The 27,282-nt window shown below is 45.7% G+C and overlaps 1 protein-coding gene across 1 annotated transcript in view; it reads left to right on the top strand.

Annotated features, from left to right (window-relative positions):
- LOC139233720 (potassium/sodium hyperpolarization-activated cyclic nucleotide-gated channel 3-like) overlaps window positions 1–27,282 on the top strand; it is a 350,402-nt gene that overhangs the window by 5,060 nt on the left and 318,060 nt on the right. The window lies entirely within an intron of this gene.

Below are 27,282 nucleotides of genomic sequence, written 5' to 3'. Positions count from 1 at the left end.
AGTTTATTTATTTATTTCATCACCAACTCACTCCTACCCTGTCCATAATGCGTTGATTGTTTGCTGGGCTAGGGTTCCATAGGCTCCAGTCATACTCCAGTAGCTTATCCCAAGTGGCAATCATTCATATGTGAGATTCAACAGTGTGCTTTAGCATGGTAAATCATGGGGGCATTGGTGCAGAGCTTAATACTGTCCTCACCCGGCAACCACAGACTCTCTGGATGAGGCTCAGACATGGGAACCCTGGGCTAACTTTCCCCTTGTTAACCAAAAGGCACTGAGGACAGCTGAGTCAGCACATGCCAAGGGTCAAACCTGGGACCGCCTTGCTCCATAGGGCCCAGCTACTCATCAGACACCAGTGTAGTTCAACTGTTGACCACATCTCATAAGGCCATACGTGACTTTGTTTTAAATTATAGACATGTCCTATTTCTTTTCACAATAATGCAACAAATCTATCCCTCAATCAACATCACTAAAACAGATTAGCTGGTTTTTAATCACGTTGCTTTTTATGGGAGCTTATTGTGCGCAAATTGGTTGCCACGTTTCCTACATTACAACAGTGACAACACTTCAAAAATTACTTCATTGGCTGTAAAGTGCTTTGGAATGTCGGGTGATCGTGAAATATTAAAGTATATGAATGCAAGTCTTTCTTTCTTTCTTTATTTCTTCCTTCTTTCTTTCTTTCTTTCTTTATTTCCTTCCTTTCAGTTTAAATGTATATACTTATCATCGAGTATTTTTCAGAATGTTATTTTTGTATGAACATTTTAAAACATGAAAAAAATTTACTGTCCCCAGCTTTCAGTACTAGAATACTTAAAGAGAATAATAAGACACAAATATATTTACAGACAGTCAGTCAATGCAGATTGTACCTATTCTCACTCTGGGAACAGTAACATGTAGTGGATTCAGCTTATTGCTGCCTCTCTTACCATCATACTCACTGACACTTCCTTTTTCCTAAAGTAATAATTAAAAACAAACAAAGTTATATGGTGCGATATTTGCATTTTTGTCCAGATTTTCCTACTGTAGATTTTCCTGTGCCACGTAGCATCCCCGGCAGTGAGGGCAATTGGCAGGCGTCTGAGCTTCTCCAGCGCTCCTCTGAAACTGGCTGGTAGCAGGGCTGCATGAATTTCCCAGTGTGAGTCTCCTTCCACAGCAGTATGCCTGAAATTGGAAACTCGCTCCCCGGGAAACCTGACAGAGCCCACTTCCTGCTAATCCAACTGCACATACATAGCTGTTATCGAGAGGGATTGATATGGCTTATGTACAGAGAGGAATCACTGTACCTTTACATAAAGAGGGATACATAAATTCTCTCTCTCTCTCTTAGGCAGTCCCTCATATCGAGGATGACTTGCTTCCACACCAAAAAGGGATGAGTTCACAGGTGTTTCAATGAAGGACCTGATATTCCAGGTCCCGAACTACATGTAGAAGGGTGGAAGATGCCTTTGCGTGGATTTTTTTAACGTGTGGTGGCCGTTGCACACCAGCCACCACACGGGCTTGACAGAGCTGGGTCTTGGTCCAGTGGCGAGGATTAACCAAGATGACTGGAGCCCAGCTCTGCTGCACAGACCGAGTGCGCACACTCATCGCAGTGTGGGCTGGCCCCGTGCTGCCCCTGGGCCCTCACCTTTTCTACTAGTTGCCAATCAAATGCTTTCTTCCATCAATATACCTATTGCATTTTATCTGCTGAGAGCTGTCGTCTGTGTGTTAAATTGTTGGTTGAGCAACCTCTGGTGTCTGTTTTAGAATACAGAGGGCAGCACGGGGCCACTCTGTGCAACAGTTACAAACAACATCAACTCATTCCGCTTTTCGTTTCAGGCCCTCAGCAGGAACAGGTGCCGAGTGAGAGAAATAACATCTATTAGAACTGTAACATTATTGGAGCAGACGCTTGATGATGGCGCTTAAGTCCATTTGTCGCCTGTAATATGTGGCAGTAAGGCAACTGAGAATGTAGACCTTGGAGTATAGGATTGTGGCACTGAGCAAATAACACACCCATGATTGATAACGTATCTAATGGATGTTTTTGTTGATGTAGAAAGTTAGATTGATGGTGTTTGTGTTTAAGTAGCTCTTACATTGTATTTTCAGTGCAGAGCAGAGATGTCACTCCCCCAGTCACAGCATGTGATTATGCCAGTAACAATTTACGGTGACAATAACTACAGTCAAAAAAGTATTAAAATTATGATTGGAGTTTATAATTATGGTTCGGATATTGTTTTCCCATCCCCTCCGCCCCACTCCATTGTTGGTTATTTTATTCTCTCTCTCTTTGGTTACCAGGCCGATTGTTCCCTTACTGAGATGGGAAACAGGTGAGCTACAGTGAGATTTCTGCCAGTGACGCTCTTGGGCAGGCCGCTTCGGTTCTTGTGCCCCCAGTGCAGCAGAAATGCCAGGCCTTTCTAGACACCCGTCCCAGTTCAAATCAAGAATCTGTCGTGCAGTTGACACACATACTTGTTGATTTTGGCATGGGGCGGCAGAATTTCGGACGAGCTGACGAGTTGACTTATGAGGAAAGGTTGAGTAGGTTGGGCCTCTACTCATTGGAATTCAGGAGAATGAGAGGTGATCTTATCAAAACGTATAAGATTATAGGGAGCTTGACAAGGTGGATGCAGAGAGGATGTTTCCACTGATGGGGGAGACGAGAACTAGAGGGCATGATCTTAGAATAAGGGGCCGCTCATTTAGAACTGAGATGAGGAGAAATTTCTTCTCTCAGAGGGTTGTAAATCTGTGGAATTCGCTGCCTCAGAGAGCTGTGGAAGCTGGGCCATTGAATAAATTTAAAACAGAGATAGACAGTTTCTTAACCGATAAAGGAATAAGGGGTTATGGGGAGCGGGTAGGGAAGTAGAGCTGAGTCCATGATCGGATCAGCATGACGGGGAGCGGGAATATTATAATGAGGTCTGAAGTCTCTGCTTTGCAGGTTTTACTGCTGCCAACCGGGGATCCCGGGGCTCGGAATCCCCGAAAGCTGCAGTGATGCAGGTACAATCCTTGTGGGCCGGGGAGTGGCAGGAGTGCTCCTCTCGGCTCCCGCAAACTCCCCCATCAGCAGCCTGGGGTCGGGGATCGGACAGCTCCGGGAGATTTTTTTTATTCGTTTACGGGATGTGTGCAGCACCGGCAAGGCCAGCGTTTATTGCCCATCCCTAATTGCCCTGGAGAAGAAGGTGGTGGTGAGCCGCTTTCCTGAACCGCTGCAGTGCGTGTGGTGAAGGTGCTTTCACAGTGCTGACTTTGTCACAGCGGTTTGGAACAACTGAGTGTCTCGCTGGGCCACTTAAGAGGGTAGTTAAGAGTCAACCACCTTGCCGTGGGTCTGGAGTCACAAATCGGCCAGACCGGGTAAGGGCGGCAGATTTCCTTCCCTAAAGGACATTAGTGAACCAGCTGGGTTTTTTTTATGAGTTTCAGGGTCACCATTACTGATACTAGCTTTTTATTCCAGATTTATTTATTGAACTAAATTTAAATTTCCCAGCTACCGTGGTGGGAATTGAATTCAGGTCTACGGATCATTACTCCAGGCATCTGGATGACTAGTTCAGTAACGTAGCCACTGCACTACTGTGCATCCTGGATCACCTCCTGGCTTGACCCATCCGCCGCCTTCGAAGCTGCATATACCTGTTGCTCCAATGTCCTCCTCAGCCAGTGCTCCCCGCCCAACTGGAAACCAGCCTGTCACGTCACACACATGCTGTGTGCTGTCTACTGGGTCCACCCCCCCCCCTCCCTCCCCCGCGCTCTGTGCTGGTTGGAAATGGGAAAATCCCAGCCGTAGGCTGAGAACACAGAGGCAGTGGAGGGCTGAGAGAGGTGTTGGAGAGGTCGAGCTGGGTGCCTTCCACATACATGTGGAAGCTGACCCATGTGCAGGTGAGGGCCCGTACAACAAATCCCTGATCAGTATGTTTACCTAGATTGCTCAAATAATTTCTTGCGCATTCTATCCTAGTGTCTGCTGTGGCTCAGTGGGCAGTACACTCGCCTCTGAGTCAGAAGGTTGTGGGTTTAAGTCTCACCCCAGGGAGTTGAGCACATAAATCTAGGTTGATGCTCGAGTGCTGCACTGTCAGGGTTGCTGTCTTTCGGATGAGACGTTAAACCGAGGCCCTATCTGCTCTCTCAGGTGGACATAAACGATCCCCTGGCACTATTTTGAAGAAGAACAGGGGAGTTATCCCGGGTGACCTGGCCAATACATATCCCTCAATCAACATAACAAAAACAGATTATCTTGTCATTATTGCATTGCTGCCTGTGGGAGCTTGCTGTGTGCAAGTTGGCTGCCGTGTTTCTCACATTACAACAGTGACTACACTGGCTGTAAAGTGCTTTGTGACATCCGGTGGCCATGAAAGGCGCTATGTAAATGCAAGTCTTTGTTTCTTTTTTCCTGCAAACCTTATCTTTTGCGCTGCACAAAACCTTGAGATAAGAGCTCTAATTGCCATGATCCTATTCTAATTGTCAGGAGGTATTTACAAATGACCGGTATTTACATTCTTTCCCGTTGAGGAGGGCTTCACCTCCAACCAGCACCTCCCACAACTGAATAGGCAAAACACCCTGTGCAGTGAATCACCCTGTACAGTTTACCATTGAACTGGGCCATCGTGGGCTGTGCAGATCAGAGGGACCACACCTATATCGGGGCGGAGGAGCGGTGAGAGATCAGGGCCCAGGAGCGTCATGATCGGGGCCCAGAAGAGGCGAGGGCCCAGGGGCAGCACGGGCCAGCCCACACTGTGATCTATGGATAGTAGGAGCATGTGTGTGCACTAGGTCCGCGCAGCAGAGCTTGGTTTCCAGTCGTCTTGGTTAACCCTTGCCACTGGACCAAGACCTAGCTCTGTCAAGCCCGTGTGGTGGCTGGTGTGCAACGGCCACCCCACGTTAAAATTCCACGCACAGGCATCTTCCACCCTTCAACATGTAGGTCGGGATCCGGAATGTCAGGTCCCTCATTGAAACACCTGTGAACTCATCCCTTTTTGTGTGGAAGCGGATCATCCTCAATACGAGGGACTGCCTAATACTATACTATATCTATATCCTGCAACTCTGCTGTCCCTGTTAAGAATTCCCTTCTAAATTTTTTAAATTTACATCCATAGGAATGGATGCACATGATTTACAAATTCTTATTTACAAACTGCTACTATAAGACGATTAATATTTTATTTGTGACTAATGAGTTGACTTTACCTGCTACATAATTAATGTGTTTAGAGTAGAATTCTTAATGTGAAAGCTGATGGGAACTAATGTCAAAAAAGCAATCTGTCGGGGCATATTATGTTATTGTAATGCAATTATTTTATCAGTTGTGCAATACTGTTTTGCTATTTGTGCTATTTGCTTATTGTTTATTGAAATTATTTTTCATTCAATTTCAATTACCAAGGAAAACATATCCCTATGTTTGTTCTAAATACTTATATATTGTAAACTTGCCATTATGGCTCTTATTGACAAAATGACTAATAATTAAGCTGGAATTTGAACTTCAAATTCACTTTCCACCAACCTATTTTTCTTAAAATATTAGTATTACAGAATACAAAAAACTGCTAAACTGCAAAATGGTCTTTGTGTTTAGTCCGAGGAAAATGGAAAATTTCTCTGTTTAGTATTAACTCTTAATGGTCGTGTGCATTTGCAACACCAAAGTTCTGATTGGACCCCTTGGAGGACAAGACACATCCAGCAGTTTGTCTGGAATGTGTAATTAGATTAGCCTGCCAACAAGTTTATAAGAACATAAGAAATAGCAGGAATAGGCCATGCAGCCCCTCGAGCCTGCTCCGCCATTCAATAAGATCATGGCTGATCTGATCTTAGCCTCAACTCCACTTCCCTGCCTGTTCCCCTTAACTCTTGACTCCCCTATAATTTAAGAATCTGTCCATCTCCGCCTTGAATATATTCAACGACTCAGCCTCCACAGCTCTCTGGGGTAGAGAATTCCACAGATTCCTGAGCTTCTCGCCCACCCAAGTTCCAGACTTTCTCCTTCCGAGGTCCTGACCTACCCCCCTCACCCCCACCAATAAGCTCACGAACTTCTCCCCCACCCCAGGTTCCTGACCTTCCCCCTTGCACCCCCCCACCCCCAGTTCCTGACCTCCCTCTGAGTTCCCGACTTTCTTCCCCCACACCCACCAACAAGTTTCTGATCTTCTCCTGAGAGGTAAATTCAGTCTCCCTGAGTGAACCATCTTACTTATTTTACCCATGCTGATGCCGACTTAAATATTAACCATACAAGAATAAACCTACTCAAATGTCAAAATAGATTTATCCCTGTAATAGTAACTATGTACTATCAATATAAACACAAAATACAACTTGAAATATGAATAAAACATTCTGACCACTTATACTTGTTGACACCCAGTTATTCTCTATTCTACTAATTTATTTTGCCTCGTCTTATTTTCCCTCAAACATAGCTTTTATTTTAGCTTCATTCTTTGTCGAAATAACTTACAGTATTCTATCTATTCTAAATGTTGCCCCATTATCTTTAAAGAATTGCAATTTTTCTGCTTAATGCCATCTCTTGTCCCCCATTCATTTATCTTTCTCTCCCAGTTGTATAATTCAGCAAAAACATGAGATGCAAAAAAAATGTTTATGCAATATAATGAATAACAATATTTGAAGGTGTAATAGTGAACAGCACATGAGCTAATAGATGGCTATTGGTGAGTTATGAGATTGTCAATCAGTCTTGACAGTCTGCTTTGCATGCTTTCTGGGCATTCCTTATCTTATGGGAATGGCAACATTTAATGTTAATCTTGTAACTTTGACCGTCATGTATTATCCGATTGATATTGTAATGAACTACTCCTATTGTTATGAACCATATACAAACCTGCAAAAATACTGGAATACTATGTCAAGCCAAGTACAAATGAAATTCAGATATTTGTACATAAATTGCTCTTCAGTTAGGGCTTATATTTCCTCCTTTTGCCAAAAGCGTTCATCTTCTTTAATGAATTATTGCGAGCAGAAAGCTGCGGAAAGCCCCTCCTCCCGCTGATCACACACAATCTCGCAGTCCCTCGCGAGAGTGCATGCTCCGCAGCACAGCATCTTTGTGACCACCCTTCCATCCCTCACCACAATTCTTCACTCACTTGCGAACATCCAAATCAGCAAATTCAGCTGATGTATAAATGTTTGTGTTTGTAAACAGCGGACTAATGCAAAGCTTTGACAGGATATTATTCAGCCAATCAGACCGCACTGCGCTCAATTGGATATAACCATGATGCTGCAGCTCTTGGTTTGGTCAGAATATTTTGGGGCCCCTTTAATGCACCGTTGTACAAAATGTACACCTCTCTTGGTGCAAGGATGGGAAACTCGGCAACTAAAGTTCCGGTCAGGGAGTGCTCCGAGAGAGGCCAGGAAGTGGGGTAAGGGGGTGAAACCTAAAAAAAGCCCCCAGCAAAACATTCCTAAAACATTACCCATGCCACCGTAAAAAAAATGGCACAAAAATTTAAAACAGAAAACACTGGCACTTACTTTTACAGCACATTACCTTCCTCACCGCTGCCGGCTGTGCCGGACCGCCCCGATTTCCCAGGCGGTCATTGCGGGCGCACTTCCCGGCGGACAGATTGGGCAAAAGTCCAAATTCTTGCCGGTGTCGCGATCGGAGGCGTCGCACACCGGGCGCAGCTCTTCCCGGCGGTGCTGCTCAGCGCCGATGCAAAACCCGACCGGAGGATCGCGGCAGGGCGCGGGAGACCTCACCGCCGCCTTTTACGCCGCTCCGGGGCGAAACCCCGATCGCAACGGACCGGACAATCCAGCCCAAGTGTGTTTTGCAGCCAGACTATAGTTTTCATAAGCAGACTGATTCTCTTACGGACTGAAACCTGAGTCTTTACCGACTGCCAGCTTGCCTGGTTTAGCAATTAGCTCCGACTGACCCCCCTCATCGTGGTATATCGCTCTGGAGAATACATGGGATGGCCATCAAATATTTCCATCCCCTCAGAACTCCAAAACAAACTTCAATTGAGCAATGTACACAAGCTACTCCAACCTGTTAAGATTTACTTATGGGTGGAATAACACACAGAGGGAAAGAAATACACTCGCTGAGTACAATAACCAAATTTACACAATCTATGAACAAGCAGAACAAAAGTGACAGAGGTCTTTGCTCTTCTTTTCAACCGGTTCTTCATCGTAATTGTGATCACAGCAAGCGATCTCTCCCACAGTTCCTATTCACACTCTGGGTGAAGGCTCGGCAACATACAAAGGCTTTAGACCACGGGACCAGCCCTGGATTACTGTCTTTCTATAAATGTAGACCCTCTTGAAGATTAATCTTAACAAACATCACATACTGGCAACCCATCCATGAACAGTCCAGTAAATTAATATCATTAGCATGCGTTTCGCCACTTCCCACTTGCAGTGGTTCGTGATACCTGATGAAAGAGAAGACTACATTTTACCTCACCTCAGGAGGGAGGCAAGAATCATTTTCAATTCGGCAAAAGGAGTTCTCTAGCTGTAAGCTAGACAACATGAAACTGGCGTACAGCCACAGGACAAAGAGATCCTAACACAAAGACCTAAGTCATTCTTTTAACAAAGTCAGATCTGCTTTAGCCATCTAAAATCACATAACATGAAGGTAGAAGACACAATTTGCATAAAAAATATGATTTCCAAAAAAATATATCTAAACACCTTTCTTGTGCACAGTTTTAAATATGATATGGTTATGTTTCAAAAAAGAAAATAAACTTAACACATATATTCATTTAGAATTTTGCAATTCAAAATATGCTAGTAACCAGAGCTAAAAGGGTAATATTTATTTTGTTGCCGGGTTTAAGAATCTGTAACTTAGAAGCTGCAGCATTCCCGCTGCAAGTGGGAGTGAGCGTCCTTCCCAACTGCCCTGTTATGTTTGGGACATGCTAACATTGCACAGTACTTGGACAGAACCCAGCAGCAGCAGCATGCAAGGTACCAAGCTGGCAAAATCAGCAGCAACAACAACCCCATCCTTCCACCACTTTGTGAGTTGCTGCATCAGCTGTGGCTCAGTGGGCAGCACACTTGCCTCCGAGTCAGAAGGTTGTGGGTTCAAGCCCCACTCCAGGGACTTGAACATAAAAACAATCTAGGCTGGCACTTCAATGCAGTGATGAGGGAGCACTACACTGTAGCCCACACTGTAGTGATAAGTGTGTGCACTAGGTCCGTGCAGCAGAGCAGGTCTCCAGTTGTCCTGGTTAACCCTTGCCACTGGATAAAGGCCTAGCTCTGTCAAGCCTGTGTGGTGGCTGGTGTGCAACGGTCACCACATGTAAAAAAAATCCACGCTCAGGCATCTTCCACCCCCTCAACTGGAGTTCAGGACTGGAACATCGGGTCCTTCATTGAAACATCTTGAACTCTTGTGGAAGCAAGTCATCCTTGTTTGAGAGTCCACCTATGGTTAACCCTTGCCGCTGGACCAAGACCTAGCTCTGTCAAGCCCGTGTGATGGCTGGTGTGCAACGGCCACCATACATTAAAAAAATCCACGCACAGGCATCTTCCACCCTTCAATATGCAGTTCTGGACCTGGAATATTCGGTCCTTCACCTGTAAACTCATCCTTTTTTGGGGGAAGCAAGTCATCCTCGATACGAGGGATCGCCTCAGAAGAAGCACTGTCGGAGGTGATGTCTTTCGGATGAGACGTTAAACCGAGGCCCCGTCTGTTCTCTCAAGTGGACATAAAAGATCCCATGGCACTGTTTTGAAGAGGAGCAGGGGCGTTATCCCCGGTGTCCTGGGCGAATATTTATCCCTCAATCAACATAACAAAAAAACAGATCAGCTGGCCATTAACACATTGCTGTTTGTGGGAGCTTGCTGTGCGCAAATTGGCTTCTGCGTTTCCCACATTACAACAGTGACTACACTCCAAAAGTATTTCATTGGCTGTAAAGCGCTTTGAGACATCCGTTTGGTCGTGAAAGGCGCTATATAAATCCAAGTCTTTTACGGAGAATGGCGTAAACATGTGTGGCACATGTGGTTTGAAAGTTAGTGCCATGACAGCCAAAATAAATAGATTGCAGAATAGATAACAGCTGAGAATCCTAGAATCATAGAATGGTTACAGCACAGAAGGCAGCCATTCGGCCCGTCGAGCCTGTGCCGGCTCTCTGCAAGAGCACCTCAGCCAGTCCCACTCCCCCCGTCCTTTCCCCGTAGCCCTGCAAAATGTTTTCTTTCAGGTACTTATCCAATTCCCTTTTGAAAGCCGCGATTGAGTCTGCCTCCACCACCCTTTCAGGCAGCGCATTCCAGATCCTAATCACTCGCTGCGTAAAGAAGTTTTTCCTCATGTCGCCTTTGTTTCTTTTGCCAATCGCCTTAAATCTGTGTCCTCTGGTTCTCGACTCTTCCACCAATGGGAACAGTTTCTCTCTACCTATTCTGTCCAGACCCCTCACGATCTTGAACACCTCTATCAAATCTCTGTAATTATCAACTTATCTGGTCAACATCACATTGCTGACTGTGGGAGCTTGCTGTGCGCATATTATCTGCCGCGTTTCCTGAATTACAACAGTGACTACACTTCAAAAGCACTTAATTGACTGTAAATCTCTTTGGGGCATCCTGAGGCTGTGAAACGTGCTATATAAATGCGTTTAAAAAAAAATAATTGCTCCCATCTAGGGGTTGTCTGGTCTACTTTTGTGATTGGCAGCTCATGGTGTATGTGTATATTGTATTTGTAGCCAGTTTTCGTTGGTGTGAAGTTCAGTTTGAATTTTGCTTTGATTATTCTCGTTGGTACAAACTTGAGAATTCATATTCCTATTTTCATTCATTGATTCTTATTTCTGGAGAGTTGTGATAATCCCAAGCCAAATATAGATGTATAAGTGGAGACAAGACAGAAAGGAAACTACAAATTCTGATATATAAAAAGACATTTTGAAAATACACAGCTAAAAGAAGAAGAAAGGTTAACAGTGTTTTGAAAAGGATCATTCATCAAAACTAACTTCTGATGAATTAGTTAGGAACAAAATACTGCTTTGAGTCATACGAAAAGCATTATGCTGTTTCCTTGGACTCAGTGCAGCAAAAGACGTTCTATGGCTTTATGAATAAAGATCAGTCGATAAGAGCTAATCCCAGGGGAATCCCTTTGTCTCATGAGCCTCCTTAACTGACTTTGCATATTTACAGATCTCTCATTATTACAGGACCAGTCTGCATCAGATGGAGAATTTCCGCATGTAAAATCTCCGATACTTCCAGATGAAATCACGGTGTCTAGTTAATGCCTTCAGTGCTCAAAACAAACTCATTATTGTTTCCTGTCCTCTGTTATTTTACAGTTTAATTTGCGATGCTGAAATTGATTGACAGTTCACTTGATTGATGGTTCAGTTGTGCAGTATGTTACGCCTAGCATGTGCTGTATTTACAGGGGATGTGCAGTATTAACAGGGGTGGGGGGGCAATGTATTTAGAGGGGGTCACTGTATTTACAGGGTTGCACTGTATTTAAAGTGGGGTACTATATTTACAGGGGGTGCATTGTATTTACAGGGGGTGTGCAGTACTTTTAGGGGGGCACTGTATTTACAGGGGGTGTGCAGTATTTACAGGGGGGGGTCAATGTATTTAGAGGGTTTCACTGTTTTTACAGGGGTGCACCGTATTTAAACTGTATTTACAGGGGGTGCACTGTATTTACATGGAGAGTGTTGTATTTACGGGGAGGGGCATTGTATTTACAGGGAATGCATTGTATTTACAGGAGGTGCACTCTACAGGGGGGCACTGTATTTACAGGGGGTGTGCAGTATTTACAGGGGAGCACTGTATTTAAAGTGGGGTACTGTATTTACAGGGGGAGGTGCTGTATTTACAGGGGTGCACTGTATTTACAGGGTGTGTGCTGTATTTACAGGGGGTGCACTGTATTTACAGGAGGTGTGCTGTATTTAGGGGGAGCACTATATTTACAAGGGATGCATTATATTTGCATGGAGAGTGCTGTATTTACAGGGGGTGCACTGTATTTACAGGGGATGTGCTGTATTTCTAGAGGGTGTGCTGTGTTTACAGGGGGTGTTCTGTATTTACAGGGGGTGTGCTGTATTTACAGGGGGAGTGCTGTATTTACAGGGAATGCACTATATTTGCAGGGGGTGCACTGTATTTACATGGGGTGTACTGTATTTAGAGGGGGGACAATGTATTTAGAGGGGGTCATTGCATTTACAGGGGTTACACTGTATTTACAGGGGGGCACTGTATTTAAAGTGGGGTACTGTATTTACGGGTGGGCACTGTATTTAAAGTGGGGTACTGTATTCACAGGGGGTGTGCTGTATTTACAGGGGTTGTGCTGTATTTACAGAGGGTACACTGTAATTACAGAGGGTGCGCTGTATTTTCAGGGGGTGTGCTGTATTTATAAGGGGTGCATTGTATTTACAGGGGGTGCACTGTATTTACAAGGGGTGCACTGTATTTACATGAAGAGTGCTGTATTTACAGGAGAGCACTGTATTTACAGGGGGTGCACTGTATTTACAGGGGGTGCACTGTACAGGGGGGTACTGTATTTAAAGTGGGGTTCTGTATTTACAGGCGGGGCACTGTATTTACAGAGGGTGTGCAGTATCTACAGGGGGCACTGTATTTAAAGTGGGGTACTGTGTTTACAGGGGTGTGCTGTATTTACAGGGGGTGCATTGTATTTGCATGGAGAGTGCTGTATTTACAAGGGGGGCACTGTATTTTCAGGGGTGCATTGTATTTACAGGGGGTGTGCTGTATTTAAAAGGGGGTGTGCTGTATTTACAGGGGGGGGCACTATATTTACAGGGGGTGCACTGTATTTACAGGGGGTGTGCTGTATTTGCGGGGGGGCACTGTATTTACAGAGGGTGCGCTGTATTTACAGGGTGTGCAGTATTTATTAGGGGGTGCACTGCATTTACAGGGGGTGCACTGTATTTTCAGGGGGTATGCTGTATTTACAGGGGTGCATTGTATTTACAGGGGGTGTGCTGTATTTAAAAGGGGGCGTGCTGTATTTACAGGGGTTGTGCTGTATTTACAGGGAGAGTGCTGTAGTTACAGATTTCCATATTCAAAGCAGTCTATCGCCTGAAACAGCTGGATGTTTTGGACACCTGCCAGTAGGCACCGGTGACAACCGGGCGATAACTCTGATTATAAACGCAGGACAAGCCGGAGCAAGGCTGAATCAGTGCCTTGTATGCCACCGCCTGCTGTGCAGTCAGCTCTCTCGCACTCTGTTGTGCTTGTTCCCCGCGAATATCTTCTCATTTAAAAAAAACACTAGCCCTCACTGATTGGATGTTCCCTCTCATTGTTTTTGGCGCGCGGTCCCTTTAACTGGCTGCCTGGCCCACTCACGTTTTGGCGCATGTGCGGCCTGCGTGCGACCTCCAGACCGTTAACTGGGACCTTGCTGCCAACCCCATTTTGAGGCCTCTACCGCCCCAGTCACGCCAGGTGACGGCAGTGAAAACCAAGCCCAAGGAGGTCCGATTGGGAATGCGCTGTTTCGGATACCGGTGGGCGGGCGGTGCCTTTAGTGGTACGATCGAAGGATTTGAAGGAGAGGACACCACCGCAGGTCGGGAGTATAAAGAGCTGGAGCATGCCTCTACAGCTTCGAGCGCGAGTCGTCCCAAGTGTGCGACGACATTGAGGTGGGTGACTGGGTGACATCATCAAGGCCCAGGTCGCCGGTTAGAGCGTGGGATGGAACATCGGCGGGGCCCAGGCACAGCGGAGGTGCATCATCATCATCATGGGCAGTCCGTCGGAATCGAGGAAGGCTTGCTTCCACTCCCAAAGTGAGTCCTTTGGCGGCTGAACAGTCCAATGCGAGAGCCACAGACCCAACCACAGGTGGGACAGACATTCGTCAGGGGAAGTGGGAGGGTGGGACTGATTTACCACACGCTTCTTCCACTGCCTGCGCCTGACCTCTGCACGCTCGCGGCGTTGAGATTCGAAGCACTTCCTCCACTTAGGGCGGTCTTCGGCCAGGAACTTCCAGGTGTCAGTTGTGATGTTGTCCTTTACCAGGGAGGCTTTGAGGGTGTCCTTGTAACATTTCCGTTGCCCACCTTTGGCTTGTTTGCCGCGAAGGAGCTCCGCATGGAGCAATTGCTAGGAAGCCTTGGTGTCTGGCATGCGAACTATGAGGCCTGCCCAGCGAAGCTGATCGAGTGTGGTCAGTGCTTCAATGCTGGGGATGTGAACCTGGACGAGGACACTGATGTTGGTGCGCCCATCCTCCCAGGGGAGGTGCAGCAAATGAGGGTACAGGGCCCAGAAGAGGCGAGGGCCCAGGGGCAGCACGGGCCAGCCCACACTGTGATATGTGTGTGCACTAGGTCCGTGCAGCAGAGCTGGTCTCCAGTCGTTCTGGTTAACCCTTGCCACTGGATAAAGGCCTAGCTCTGTCAAGCCCGTGTGGTGGCTGGTGTGCAACGGTCACCACACGTTAAAAAAATCCACGCACAGGCATCTTCCACCCCCTCAATTGGAGTTCAGGACTGGAACATCGGGTCATTCATTGAAACACCTGGCACTCATCCCTTTTGGTGTAGAAGCAAGTCATCCTCGTTCGAGGGACTGCCTATGATGATGATGATGAAGGATTTGACAGGGTAGATGGAGAGAAACTCCTCTGGCGGGGAGTCCAGAACAAGGGGGTGCGCTTGGCCGTGATGTCAGGAAGCACTTCTTCACACAAAGGGTACTGGAAATCTGGAACTCTCCCCCCCCCCGAAAAAGCTGGTGAGTCTGGGGTCAACTGAAAATGCCAAAACTGAGATGGATAAATTTTTGTTTGGCTAGGATATTAAGGATTGCGGAACCAAGGCGGCTAGATGGAATTAAGGTACAGACCAGTCAGGATCTAATGGAATGGCGGAACAGGCTCAAGGGGCTGAATGGCCTCCTCCTGTTTCTATGTTTCGATGCTTAAAGGAAGGCAGCTGGACAGCTCCACCAAGATGTAACGAGAGTTCAATAAAGGAACTCTACCAAAGAAAAGCCTGTAGTGACAGAAGTTAAAGAATTGGCAAGACTTACTTTGAAGCTGAACTGTGACAAATACAATTTAATTCTGGCTTTAACCCAGCACCACTGCAGCACTTTTGGACGTCTTTCTACACTAAAGGCGCTATATAAATGCTAATTGATGCTATAGTAACTGATCCATGAAGGCACCCCCTATAAACAAAAGGCCAAATTGACAACAATGTGAAAATATTGTAATAAAAGTTGCCTGGTTGTTTTTCGTTTTTTGTAGTTAGTAATAAAAAAAACCCCTACAATTCTCAACACTTGAGTTTATTAAAAGTCAACGGGATCGATTTTGACTTTTGGGCGATCGATCGGGGAAGCGTGCTGATTGGTTGCCCATTCCAGCAGTGAAGAGGACTCAATCCCGTCCAAGTTTGGCAAATGATCTGTAAGATACATTGCAGATGGCTTTAGCCATAACCTTCCGAAGCTCTCTCGATTGAGGAATTGTCGCTTTCGATTGGAAAATTGAAAATGTAACTCGATTATTTAAGAAAGGTGAGAGAGAGTAACTAGGAAATTATAGACCGGTTAATCTAATATATGTTATGGGGAAGTTATTGGAATCTCCAATTAATGACAGAGCGACTGAGCACTTAGAGAAAGTTGAGCTGATTAGAGAGAGCCAACATGGATTTGTAAAACTTAGGTCATGACTAACATATTTTTGAGGAAGTAACTAAAGAAAGACTTGCATTTATATAGTGCCTTTCATGGCCACCGGACGTCTGAAAGCACTTTACAGCCAATAAAATACTGTCACTGTTATAATGTAGGAAACGCAGCAGCCAACTTGTGCACAGCAAGCTCCCAGAAACAGCAATGTGATAATGACCAGATAATTTGTTTTTGTTATGTTGATTGAGAGATAAATATTGGCCAGGACACCAGGGATAACTCCCCTGCTCTTCATCAAAATAGTGCCATGAGATCTTTTACATTCATCTGAGAGGGCAGACAGGGCCTCAGTTTAATGTCTCATCCGAAAGACAGCACCTCCAAGAATGCAGCCCTCCCTCAGCACTGCACTGGGAGTGTCAGCCTAGATTTTAGTGCTTAAGTCCTTGGAGAGAGACTTGAACCCACAACCTTCTGAAGCAAAGGCAAGAGAGTGCTACCCACTGAGCCACAGCTGATACCTAAAGTAGTAGACAGGAGAATGTCTGTGGATATATTTTACATAGATATAGAAGGCCTTCGATAAGTTTCCACGTAAGAGACTTAGCTAAAATTAAAGCTCATGGAATTGAAGGTTAGGGGATTGTTTCAGTGATAGAAGACAGCGAGTAGGGATAATGGATATGTACTTGAATTGGAAGGAAGTAACTAGGATCTGTGCTGGGCCTGAACTAGTCACTATATTTATATCCGGTGGCCATGAAAGGCGCTATATAAATGTAAGTCTTTCTTTCGTTGTGTTGGTTAATGAGTCAATATGTTTTTGTGATTGTCGGCTGAGTTTTATGTTAGTCGTAATATATCTGAACTTCTAAAATGCACACTGACTAAATGTGCGTATTCCTGTAGTCATGCTAAAAAAAAGGATGAAAAGGCTAAAAGCCTCTTTTAAGCCGTAAACCCCCGTGATGTATTTATGGAGAGAGAACGCTTTGAGGGACATGGTAAGATTGTAGATTGTTGGCCTTCTCCATAAAATTCGTCTGTTCTTTTATGTTATCAGTGGTAATAAACGACATGATAATACTCACAAGGGTTTTCAGTACCTTAACCATTTTATTTTGAGTTTATTTTATGTTCAATAGGAATTAGCTGATTGTTTGTGGTCTGATTTGTTTGGGAGTAAGTTAATGATGTTGGCATTAAATCTATTCCTTTCTTTAATTTAAAAGGATCGATATTTTCCATGTTCTTGACGGTATCTGTGGTTGGTTCTTTCTTTCTTTCTTTCTTCCTTTCTATCTTTCTCTCTTTCTTTCTCTCTCTCTCTCTCTTTCTCTCTTTCTTTCTCTTTCTCTCTTTCTTTCTCTCTCTCTTTCTCTCTTTCTTTCTCTTTCTCTCTCTCTTTCTTTCTCTCTTTCTTTCTCTCTTTCTTTCTCTCTCTCTCTTTCTCTTTCTTTCTCTTTCTCTCTTTCTTTCTCTCTCTCTCTTTCTCTCTTTCTTTCTCTTTCTCTCTTTCCTTTTTTCTCTCTTTCTCTCCCTCTCTTTTTCTTTCTCTCTCTCTCTCTCCCCAAGGCTCTTCATAGGAGCGTTATCAGATAAAAATTGACACTGAGCCACATAAGGAGATATTAGGACAGGTGACCAAAAGCTTGGTCAATGAAATAGGTTTTAAGAAGTGTATTAAAGGAGGTAAGAGAGGTGGAGAGGCACAGAGGTTTAGGGAGGGAGTTCCGGACCTTAGGGACGAGGCTGTTGAAGGCACGGCCACCAATGGGGGAGTGAAGAAAATCAGGAATGCACAAGAGGACAGAATTGGAGGAGTGCAGAGATCTCAGCGGTTGTTGTAGGCTGGAGGAGGTTATAGACAATATTGCTAACAGATCAGAACAAGCTAAGTTGCAACCACAGCAGCATTATCTGAATAATGTTATTGTTAGTGCTGAACTTGGATCTGCTCAATAAGGGATGGAAAGTCTGTCAGAAGCTTTACGCTAATTGGACAGTTTCAAAAGTGTAATCTTCAAGGAAAGGTTTTCTCACAAGACATCACTGTAAAAATCACAATTGTCTGCCATTTCCCACAATTTAGTTTGGTAATAGCTTTCATGTAGTAATGCCAAGTTAGCAGCTGCTTCAGTAGCAGTATAAATTATCTCAGCTGAGTCACAATTAGTATATCACATAGCAGGAGTTTATCATTTGAAAGTGTGAAAATTCTTATAAAGAGTCCGTGTGTGGGTTCCTTGAACCCCTACAGATGCTGATGGTTGATAAGGCTTTACACAACTGTACATTTTAGATAGCGCGTAACTATTGGGAGATCACTTGTCAAACTTCACATCACCAACGTGACAAGTGACGTTCAGCGGTCCTTGCTTGGGAGGTCCACTCGGTTCATCTGTGAAATCAGATGTGCGACTGCTATGGGGCACAGTAGCATAGTGGCTATGCTACTGGGCTAATAATCCAGAGGCCTGAACTAATGATCTGGTGACATGAGTTCAGATCCCACCACGGAAGCTGGGGAATTTAAATTCAGTTAATTAAATAAATCTGGAATTAAAAAGCTAGTATCAGTAATGGTGACCATAAAGCTTTGTTGTAAAATCCCATCTGGTTTATTAATTGTCCTTTAGGAAATCTGCTGTCCTTACCTGGTCTGACCTTTATCTATCAAGAGGGAGTTAGATATGGCCCTTACAGCTAAAGAGATCAAGGGGTATGGAGAGAAAGCAGGAAAGGGGTACTGAGGGAATGATCAGCCATGATCTTATTGAATGGTGGTGAAGGGCTGAATGGCCTACTCCTGCACCTATTTTCTATGTTTCTATGAAGCCACCCAGCCTGTCTTCATCCACCATCTCTGCTGCTCCGTCACGCATCAGTGACTCACCCTGCATCACCTCCTGAAACTCACTAAGCTCCTCCTCGGCTGGTGTCTGCTTCAAGTGAGGCAGAGTCCTGGGATGAAAAAAAAGAAAGACTTGCATTTATATAGCGCCTTTCACGACCTCAGGACGTCCCAAAGCACTTTACAGCCAATGAAGTACTTTCAGAAGTGTCGTCACCATTGTAATGCAGGAAACGTGGCAGCCAATTTGTGCACAGCAAGCTCCTACAAACAGCAAGATCTGTCTTTTTAGTGTAATGTATTTGCCTCATGGATTCTTAAGAATTCATGGCAACACATTGCTATTAAGAACTAGTTGGTTTATTAACAAAGGTTTAACAATCACATCAATGTATCCACTAGGCTCACAACTGCATACCACATCGTGGATGACCTAGACCCAACTGACCGGGGTTTTATTGACTCAGCTGACTGGGGTTTTATTGAGTCTTGTGAACATCACGTGACTGGCTAAGCCACTCACAATGCAACAGCTCTCCCAGCCTGTGAGCATACTCACAGGGGCATGTATTACACTTAGTATTGTCGATTAAGGGATAAATATTGGCCAGGGCACTGGGGATAACACCTCTGCTCTTCTTCGAAATAGTGGGATCTTTTGCATCCACCAGAGAAAGTGGACAGGGCCTCGGTTTAACGTGCCATCCGAAACACAATCGCACTACTGCAGAGGGACTGCAAGGGCTTATTTGTGAAATGGAAAAAAGTGACATGGGAAGAGCAGCTAGGCATTGTTATGCATATTTTTGCAATGTCAGTATGTGCTATATTTTGCAGAACATTCAAAACACTGCTTCCAACCTGATGAAAGTCAAAATCATTGGCACAGTGAGTGAATGCAATTAACTGTGTACAAGGCCGAAGCCTTTGTTGTCTCCACAAATTTCAGCATCCTGCAGCTAACTTTGCCATTAATCATTACATAATGTCAAAAGAAAACGTGGGCTGAGAAAAGGTCATGCAACCTATTGTCCCTGCTCCTTCCATATGATGGAATCTCACCGGTTTATATAACTCCCCGAGGAAGGTGAATAGCTGATTAACATTTACCACACAAAAGACTTGTGTGACAATGGCACACGGATAGCAAGATGTTTGGAGGGCAGAAAGCAAAGCACGCCAAAAAAAGGACATTTCTTGAAATGGAAAGGTAGAGTGACTAGTTGCACAGGGCTCAATGTCTACCATATCCAGTGAGGTGGATAATAATAGACTTCAAGAGGACATCAGCAGGCTGGTGGAATGGGCGGACACGTGGCAGATGAAATTTAACACAGAAAAGTCTGAAGTGATACATTTTGGTAGGAAGCTCGAGGAAATGCAATATAAACTAAAGGGTACAATCCTAAAGCGGGTGCATGAACAGAGAGATCTGTGGGCTATATGTGCACAAATCGTTGAAGGTTGAGAAAATGGTTAAAAAAGCATACGGGACTTTGAGCTTCATAAATAAGGGCATAGAGTACAAAAGTAAGGAAGTTATGGTCAACCTTCATAAAACACTGGTCCGACCTGAAATGGAGTATTATGTCCAATTCTTGGCATCGCACTTTAGGAAGGATGTGAAGGCCTTAGAGAGGGTGCAGAAAAGATTTACGAGTATGGTTCCAGGGATGAGGGACTTCAGTGACGTGGATAGACTGGAGAAGCTGGGGTTGTTCTCCTTGGAGCAGAGAAGGTTGAGAGGAGATTTGATCGAGGTGTTCAAAATCATGAGGGCTCTGGACAGAGTAGATAGAGAGAGACTGTTCTCATTGGTGGACGGGTAGAGAACCAGAGGACACAGATTTAAGGTGATTGGCAGAACATTTTTACGCAGCGAGTGGTTAGGATCTGGAATTCACTGCCTGAGAGAGTCATGGAGGCAAATTCAATCGTGGCTTTCTAAGGGGAATTAGATAAGTACCTGAAGGAAAGAAATTTGTAGAGCTATGGGGAAAGGGTGGGGGAATGGGACTAGCTGAAGTGCTCTTGCAGAGATCCAGCATGAACTCGACGGGCCGAATGGCCTCCTTCTGTGCTGTAACCAGTCTATGATTCTATGCTTCTATGCAGAGACTTGAGAGGAGTACAAGAAGTACAGCGGGGCAATTAAAAAAAATATCAGGAAAGCAAAGAGAGAACATGAAAGACTGTTGGCAACTAAAATCAGGGAAAACCCAAAGATGTTTTATAAATACATTAAGAGCAAGCGGATAACTAGAGAAAGAGTGGGCCTATTAGAGACCACAAAGGAAATCTGTGTGTGGAGGCAGAAGATGTGGGTATTAATATGTCCTTACTATACAGTATAAATGCACATGAGGTCCATACTTGAGAGAAGGCCACTCTGTGACCAGTAACCTTTATTAGCCAGCACTGAAGTGATGAAGGTGGGTGGAGCTTCCCCTTTTATACCTGAAAGTCCAGGTTAGGAGTGTCTCCCACAAGTACACCACCTAGTGGTCAATGTTCTCACGGTGTACAACTTAGGTCCGTTTATACATGGATTACAATGACATGACATTACCTCCCCCCCAAAGTCTTATTGGGATCACAGGTTAAGTCTCTCTGGTGGTTTCCGTTCCCTTATAGAGCGCCTGAGTTGGGGCTCCGGTTGTTGGCCGCTGGCCTGAGTGTCTGCTGTTTGCGGTGCCTCAGGCCTGTCCGGACTGCCCACAGTGACCGGGCTCTCCTCCGCTTGGTTCCGGTGTTCGGTCACCTGTGGTGGAGTAAACTCTACGTCGTGTTCTTCCTCTGCTTCTTCTATGGGGCTACTGAACCTCCTTTTTGTTTGATCCACGTGTTTGCGGCAGATTTGTCCATTGGTAAGTTTAACTACCAGAATCCTATTCCCCTCTTTGGCAATCACAGTGCCTGCGAGCCATTTAGGCCCTGCAGCGTAGTTGAGGACAAAAACAGGGTCATTGACATCAATACATTGCGTCCTCGCATTCCTCGCAATGGTAGTCACATTGTGACTGGCGCCTACTCTCAACAGTTTCTTTCATGGTGGGATGTATAAGGGATAACCTGGTTTTGAGCATTTTTTTCATTAGCAGCTCTGCGGGTGGGACCCCTGTGAGCGAGTGTGGTCAGAATCTATTGGCCAACAGGAGGCATGATAAGCGGCTTTGTAGGGAACCCCCTTGGATTCTGAGCATTCCCTGTTTGATTATCTGCACTGCTCGTTCCGCCTGGCCGTTTGAGGCCGGCTTGAACGGTGCCGATCTGACATGGTTGACACCATTTCCTGCCATGAAGTCCTGGAATTCAATGCTTGTAAAGCACGGGCCATTGTCGCTGACCAAGACGTCCGGTAGACCATGGGCGGCGAACATTGCCCGTAGACTTTCTACCGTGGCAGAGGATGTGCTTGAATTTAGAATGTCACACTCGATCCATTTGGAGTAGGCGTCTACTACAACCAAAAACATTTTTCCCATGAAACGACCTGCGTAGTCTACATGGATGCGTGACCATGGCTTGGCGGGCCAGGACCAGGGGCTAAGGGGGGCTTCCCTGGGCACATTGCCCAGATGGGCACACGTGTTGCATCTGCGAACACAAAGTTCCAGGTCTGCATCTATCCCTGGCCACCAAACGTGTGACCTGGCAATTGCCTTCATCATGACAATGCCCGGGTGCTCATTGTGGAGTTCTCTGATGAACATCTCTCTGCCCATCTGGGGCATGACTACTCGGTTTCCCCATAGTAGGCAATCGGCCTGAATCGAGAGTTCATCCTTGCGCCTGTGAAATGGTTTGAATTCCTCAGGGCATGCCCCGTACGTGGCTGCCCAGTCCCCATTCAGAACACGTTTCTTGACTAAAGACAGTAGCGGGTCTCTATTTGTCCAGACTTTAATCTGACGGGCTGTCACGGGTGAGCCTTCGCTTTCGAAAGCTTCAACAGCCATGACCATCTCAGAAGAATGCTTGATTGCCCCCTCGGTGGTGGCTAATGGGAGCCTGCTGAGTGCATCGGCGCAGTTTTCAGTGCCTGGTCCGTGCCGAATTGTATAGTCATATGCGGCTAACGTGAGTGCCCACCTCTGTATGCGGGCCGATGCATTTGCATTTATGGCCTTGTTGATGGCCAAAAGTGATGTTAGGGGTTTGTGATCTGTCTCCAGTTCAAATTTCCTGCCAAACGGTACTGTGCATTTTCTTTACAGCATATACACATGCAAGCGCTTCTTTTTCTACCATCCCGTAGCCCCGTTCTGCCTGGGACAGACTTCTGGAGGCATAAGCTACCGGCTGTAACTGACCCTTGGCATTAACATGTTGCAACACACACCCGATACCATAGGACGATGCATCGCACATTAAAACGAGTTTCTTACATGGGTCTTATAGCATTAACAGATTGTTGGAGCATAACAAATTTCATGCTCTATCAAAAGCCCTTTCCTGGCTGTCCCCCCAGACCCATTCGTGACCTTTGCATAGGAGCATGTGTAGCGGCTCTAACAGCGTGCTCAATTTGGGAAGAAAGTTACCAAAATAGTTCAGGATCCCAGGAATGAAGGCAGCTCCGTCGTGTTACGGGGTCTGGGTGCTCTCTGGATCGCTTCTGTTTGGACGCAGTAGGGCTGACCCCATCTGCTGCTACTGTCATCCCTAGGAATTCTACCTCCGGAGCTAGGAAGATGCACTTCGCCTTTTTCAGTCGCAGACCTATGCAGTCCAGTCTGCGTAGCACTTCCTCCAGGTTGCGGAGGTGTTCTTCAGTATCACAACTCATGATGAGGATGTCGTCTTGAAAAACCACTGTCCTTGGAATCGACTTGAGGAGGCTTTCCATATTTCGCTGAAAGATCGCGGCGGCCGAGCGAAACCCAAACGGACATCTGTTGTACTCAAACAACCCCTTGTGTGTCGTGATGGTTGTCAGCTTCTTCGACTCACTTGCCAGCTCCTGGGTCAGGTCCAATTTTGAAAAAGGTTTTCCACCGGATAGCGTCGCAAAGAGGTCCTCTGCTCTCAGTAGCGGGTACTGGTCTTGGAGTGATACCCGATTGATGGTGGCCTTGTAATCACCACATATCCTGACCGACCCATCCGCCTTGAGCACTGGCACAATCGGGCTCGCTCAGTCACTGAATTCGACTGGCAAGATGATGCCTTCCCTCAGCAGGTGGTCCAATTCGCTTTCTATCTTTTCCTGCATCACGTACGGTACCGCTCTGGCCTTGTGGTGTACTGGCCTGACATCCAGGTTTATGTGAATCACTACCTTGGTCCCCATGAAAGTGCCAATGTCGGGTTTGAAATAGTGAGTCAAATTTGTCCAGGACCTGTGAGCATGATATTCGCTCCACAGAAGAAATTGCATTGACATCGCCCCATTTCCAGTTCATGACAGCCAGCCAACTCCTTCCCAGCAGTGCGGACAATCCAGAGTGGCAACCTGTTCTCCGAATCTTTGTGGGTCACGACTACCGTGGCGCTGCCTATCACCGGAATGATCTCCTTTGTATATGTCCGTAGCTGTGCGTCAATTGGCAATAATTTTGGCCTCCTGGCCTTGGACGCCCACAACTTGTCGAACTGCTTGATACTCATCAGGGACTGGCTGGCCCCTGTGTCTAGCTCCATTGATACTGGGATGCCATTGAGGAGCACTTTCATCATTATCGGTGGCGTCCTGGTGTATGAACTGTATATGTGCTCCACATGAACTCGCTGAACTTTAGCTTCCAGCGAAATCCCCCAGTGTCCATTTGGCCTCGTAGGGCTTACATCGGGCCTGTCCTCCTCGTACATCAACCTGGCTGCTGGCTTCCTGCACATATGCTCCAAGTGACCGCTGACATTTCAGTTTCTGCAGGTATATTGCTGATACCTGCAAACTCTGGCTGTATGTTTGCCTCCACACCTCCAACATAAGCCGTTGTTGGAAATAAAAGGTCCATTACCAGTCGATCGTCTCTGACAGGTGTTGATGGCCCCATTACTGGCCGCATTGTCCAATGCGATGGCATGAATCGCCGTTCAGCTAGCCATTGTCTCTGTTGAATTCCCCCTTTGGGTTCGACTACATGCTCGGGCATGTCCGATTGCCCCTGTCTGCCTGGAGAACTGTGTGCTGTCTTAACAATGTTGACTCCCTGTCCATTTCCTGCATTTAAACCAAGATTTTTGTCAAACATCATTCTGGTCTCTTCCTCCCCTGAGATAAATGTCTGGGCCATCAAAGCCGCCGTTTCCAGGGTCAAGTCTTTGGTCTCAATCAGTTTCCTGAAAACCCCAGCGTGCCCGATGCCCGCAATAAAAAAGTCTCGCAGCATCTCCGCTCTGCATGCATCTGGGAACTTACATAGGCTCGCCAGTGGCCGAAGGTCTGCCACGAAGTCTGGAACGCTTTGCCCTTCTCGCCGCCGGTGCGTGTAAAACCGGTGTCTCGCCATGTGCAAGCTGCTCGCCGGTTTAAAGTGTTCCCCGATCAACTTACTGAGCTCTTCAAAAGTCTTGTCTGCCAGCTTCTCTGGCGCTAGAAGGTCCTTCATCAGGGAGTATGTCCTGGATCCACAAACCGTCAGGAGATGAGCCCTGCGTTTGTCAGCCAAAACCTGTCCCAGCCATTCCTTAGTGACGAAACTTTGCTGTAGTCTCTCAATAAAGTCGTCCCAATCATCACCAACACAGTACCTCTCGTCTGTGCTGCTCGTGGCCATGCTCGCGTGGTTTAAATCCCAGTTTCTTGTCGCCAATAACATGTCCTGACTATACAGTATAAATGCACACGAGGCCCATACTTGAGAGAAGGTCACTCTGTGACCAGTAACCTTTATTAGCCAGCACTGAAGTGATGAAGGTGGGTGAAGCTTCCCCTTTTATACCTGAAAGTCCAGGTTAGGAGTGTCTCCCACAAGTTCATCACCTAGTGGTCAATGTTCTCACGGTGTACAACTTAGGTCAGTTTATACATGGGTTACAATGATAGTTAAATGCATGACAGGTATGATTCTTAATGAAAACTTTGCATCTGTTTTCACAAAAGAGAGGGGCGTTGCAGACTTTGCAATGAGGGAGGAGGAGTGTGAAACATTAGACGAGATAAACCTAATGAGAGAGGAAGTATAAAGGGGCTTAGCAGTTTTGAAAGTGGATAATCTCCAGGCCCTGATGAAATGTATCACAGGTTATTAAGAGAAGCAAAAGAGGAAATAGCAGAAGCTCTGACCATTATTTTCCAGTCCTCTCTGGCTAAGGTGTGTGCCAGAGGACTGGAGGACTGCTAATGTTGTACCTTTGTTTAAAAAGGGAGAAAGATATAGACTGAGTAATTACAGGCCAGTCAGCCTAACCTCAGTAATTGGAAAATTATTGGAAAAAATCCTAAGGGACAGAATAAATCTTCATTTGGAAAGACATTGATTAATCAAGGACAGCCCGCATGGATTTGTTAAGGGAAGGTTGTGCCTGACTACCTTGATTGAATTTTTCGAGGAGGTAACCAGGAGGGCCAATGAGGGCAGTACATGTGATGTAGTGTTTATGGATTTTAGCAAAGCTTTTGATAGGGTCCCACATGGCATACTGGTCAGGAAAGTAAAAGCCCATGGGATCCAGGGCAAAGTGACAAGTTGGATCCAAAATTGGTACAGAGGCAGGAAGCAAAGGGTAATGGTTGATGGGTGTTTTTGTGACTGGACGGCTGTATCCAGTGGGGTTCCGGAGGGCTCAGTGCTGGGTCTCTTGTTTTTTGTGATATATATCAATGACTTGGACTTGAATGTTGGGGGTATGATTAAGAAGTTTGCAGATGACATTAAAATAGGCTGTGTGGTTGATAATGAAGAAGAAAGCTGTAGATTGCAGGAAGGTATCAGTGTACTGGTCAGGTGGGCAGAACAGTGGCAAATAGAATTCAAGTGTGATGTAATGCATTTGGGGAGGTCTAACAAGGCACATAAGGCATATATACCACAAAAAGCAAGGGACCCAGCACTGAACCCTGTGGAACCCCACTGGATACAGAGTTCCAGTCAAAAAACACCCATCAACCATTACCCTTTGCTTCCTGCCTCTGAGCCAATTTTGGATCCAACTTGTCACTTTGCCCTGGATCCCATGGACTTTTAGTTTTGTGATCAGTCTGCCACGTGGGACCCTATCAAAAGTTTTGCTAACATTCATAAACACTACATCATATGTACTGCCCTCATCGACCCTCCTGGTTACCTCCTCGAAAACTTCAATGGTATGACACTCAAAAGTGTAGAGGAACAAGGGGACCTTGGAGTGCAGGTCCACAGATCCCTAAAGGTAGCAGGCCAGGTAGATAAGGTGATTAAGAAGGCATATGGAAGACTTGCCTTTATTAGTCGAGACATGGCATACAAGAGCAAGGAGGTTATGCTTCAACTGTATAAAACACTGGTTAGACCGCAGCTGGAGTACTGTGTGCAGTTCTGGTCACCACATTACAGGAAAGATGTGATTGCACTGTAAAGGGTGCAGAAGAGATTTACAAGAGTGTTGCCTGGACTGGAGAAATTTGGCTATGAAGAAAGATTGGAGATGTTGGGTCTGTTTTCTTTGGAACA

This window comes from Pristiophorus japonicus, chromosome 21, assembly GCF_044704955.1.
Source record: "Pristiophorus japonicus isolate sPriJap1 chromosome 21, sPriJap1.hap1, whole genome shotgun sequence".
Lineage (NCBI taxonomy): Eukaryota > Metazoa > Chordata > Chondrichthyes > Pristiophoridae > Pristiophorus > Pristiophorus japonicus.
This window is presented reverse-complemented; position numbering and strand designations above follow the sequence as displayed.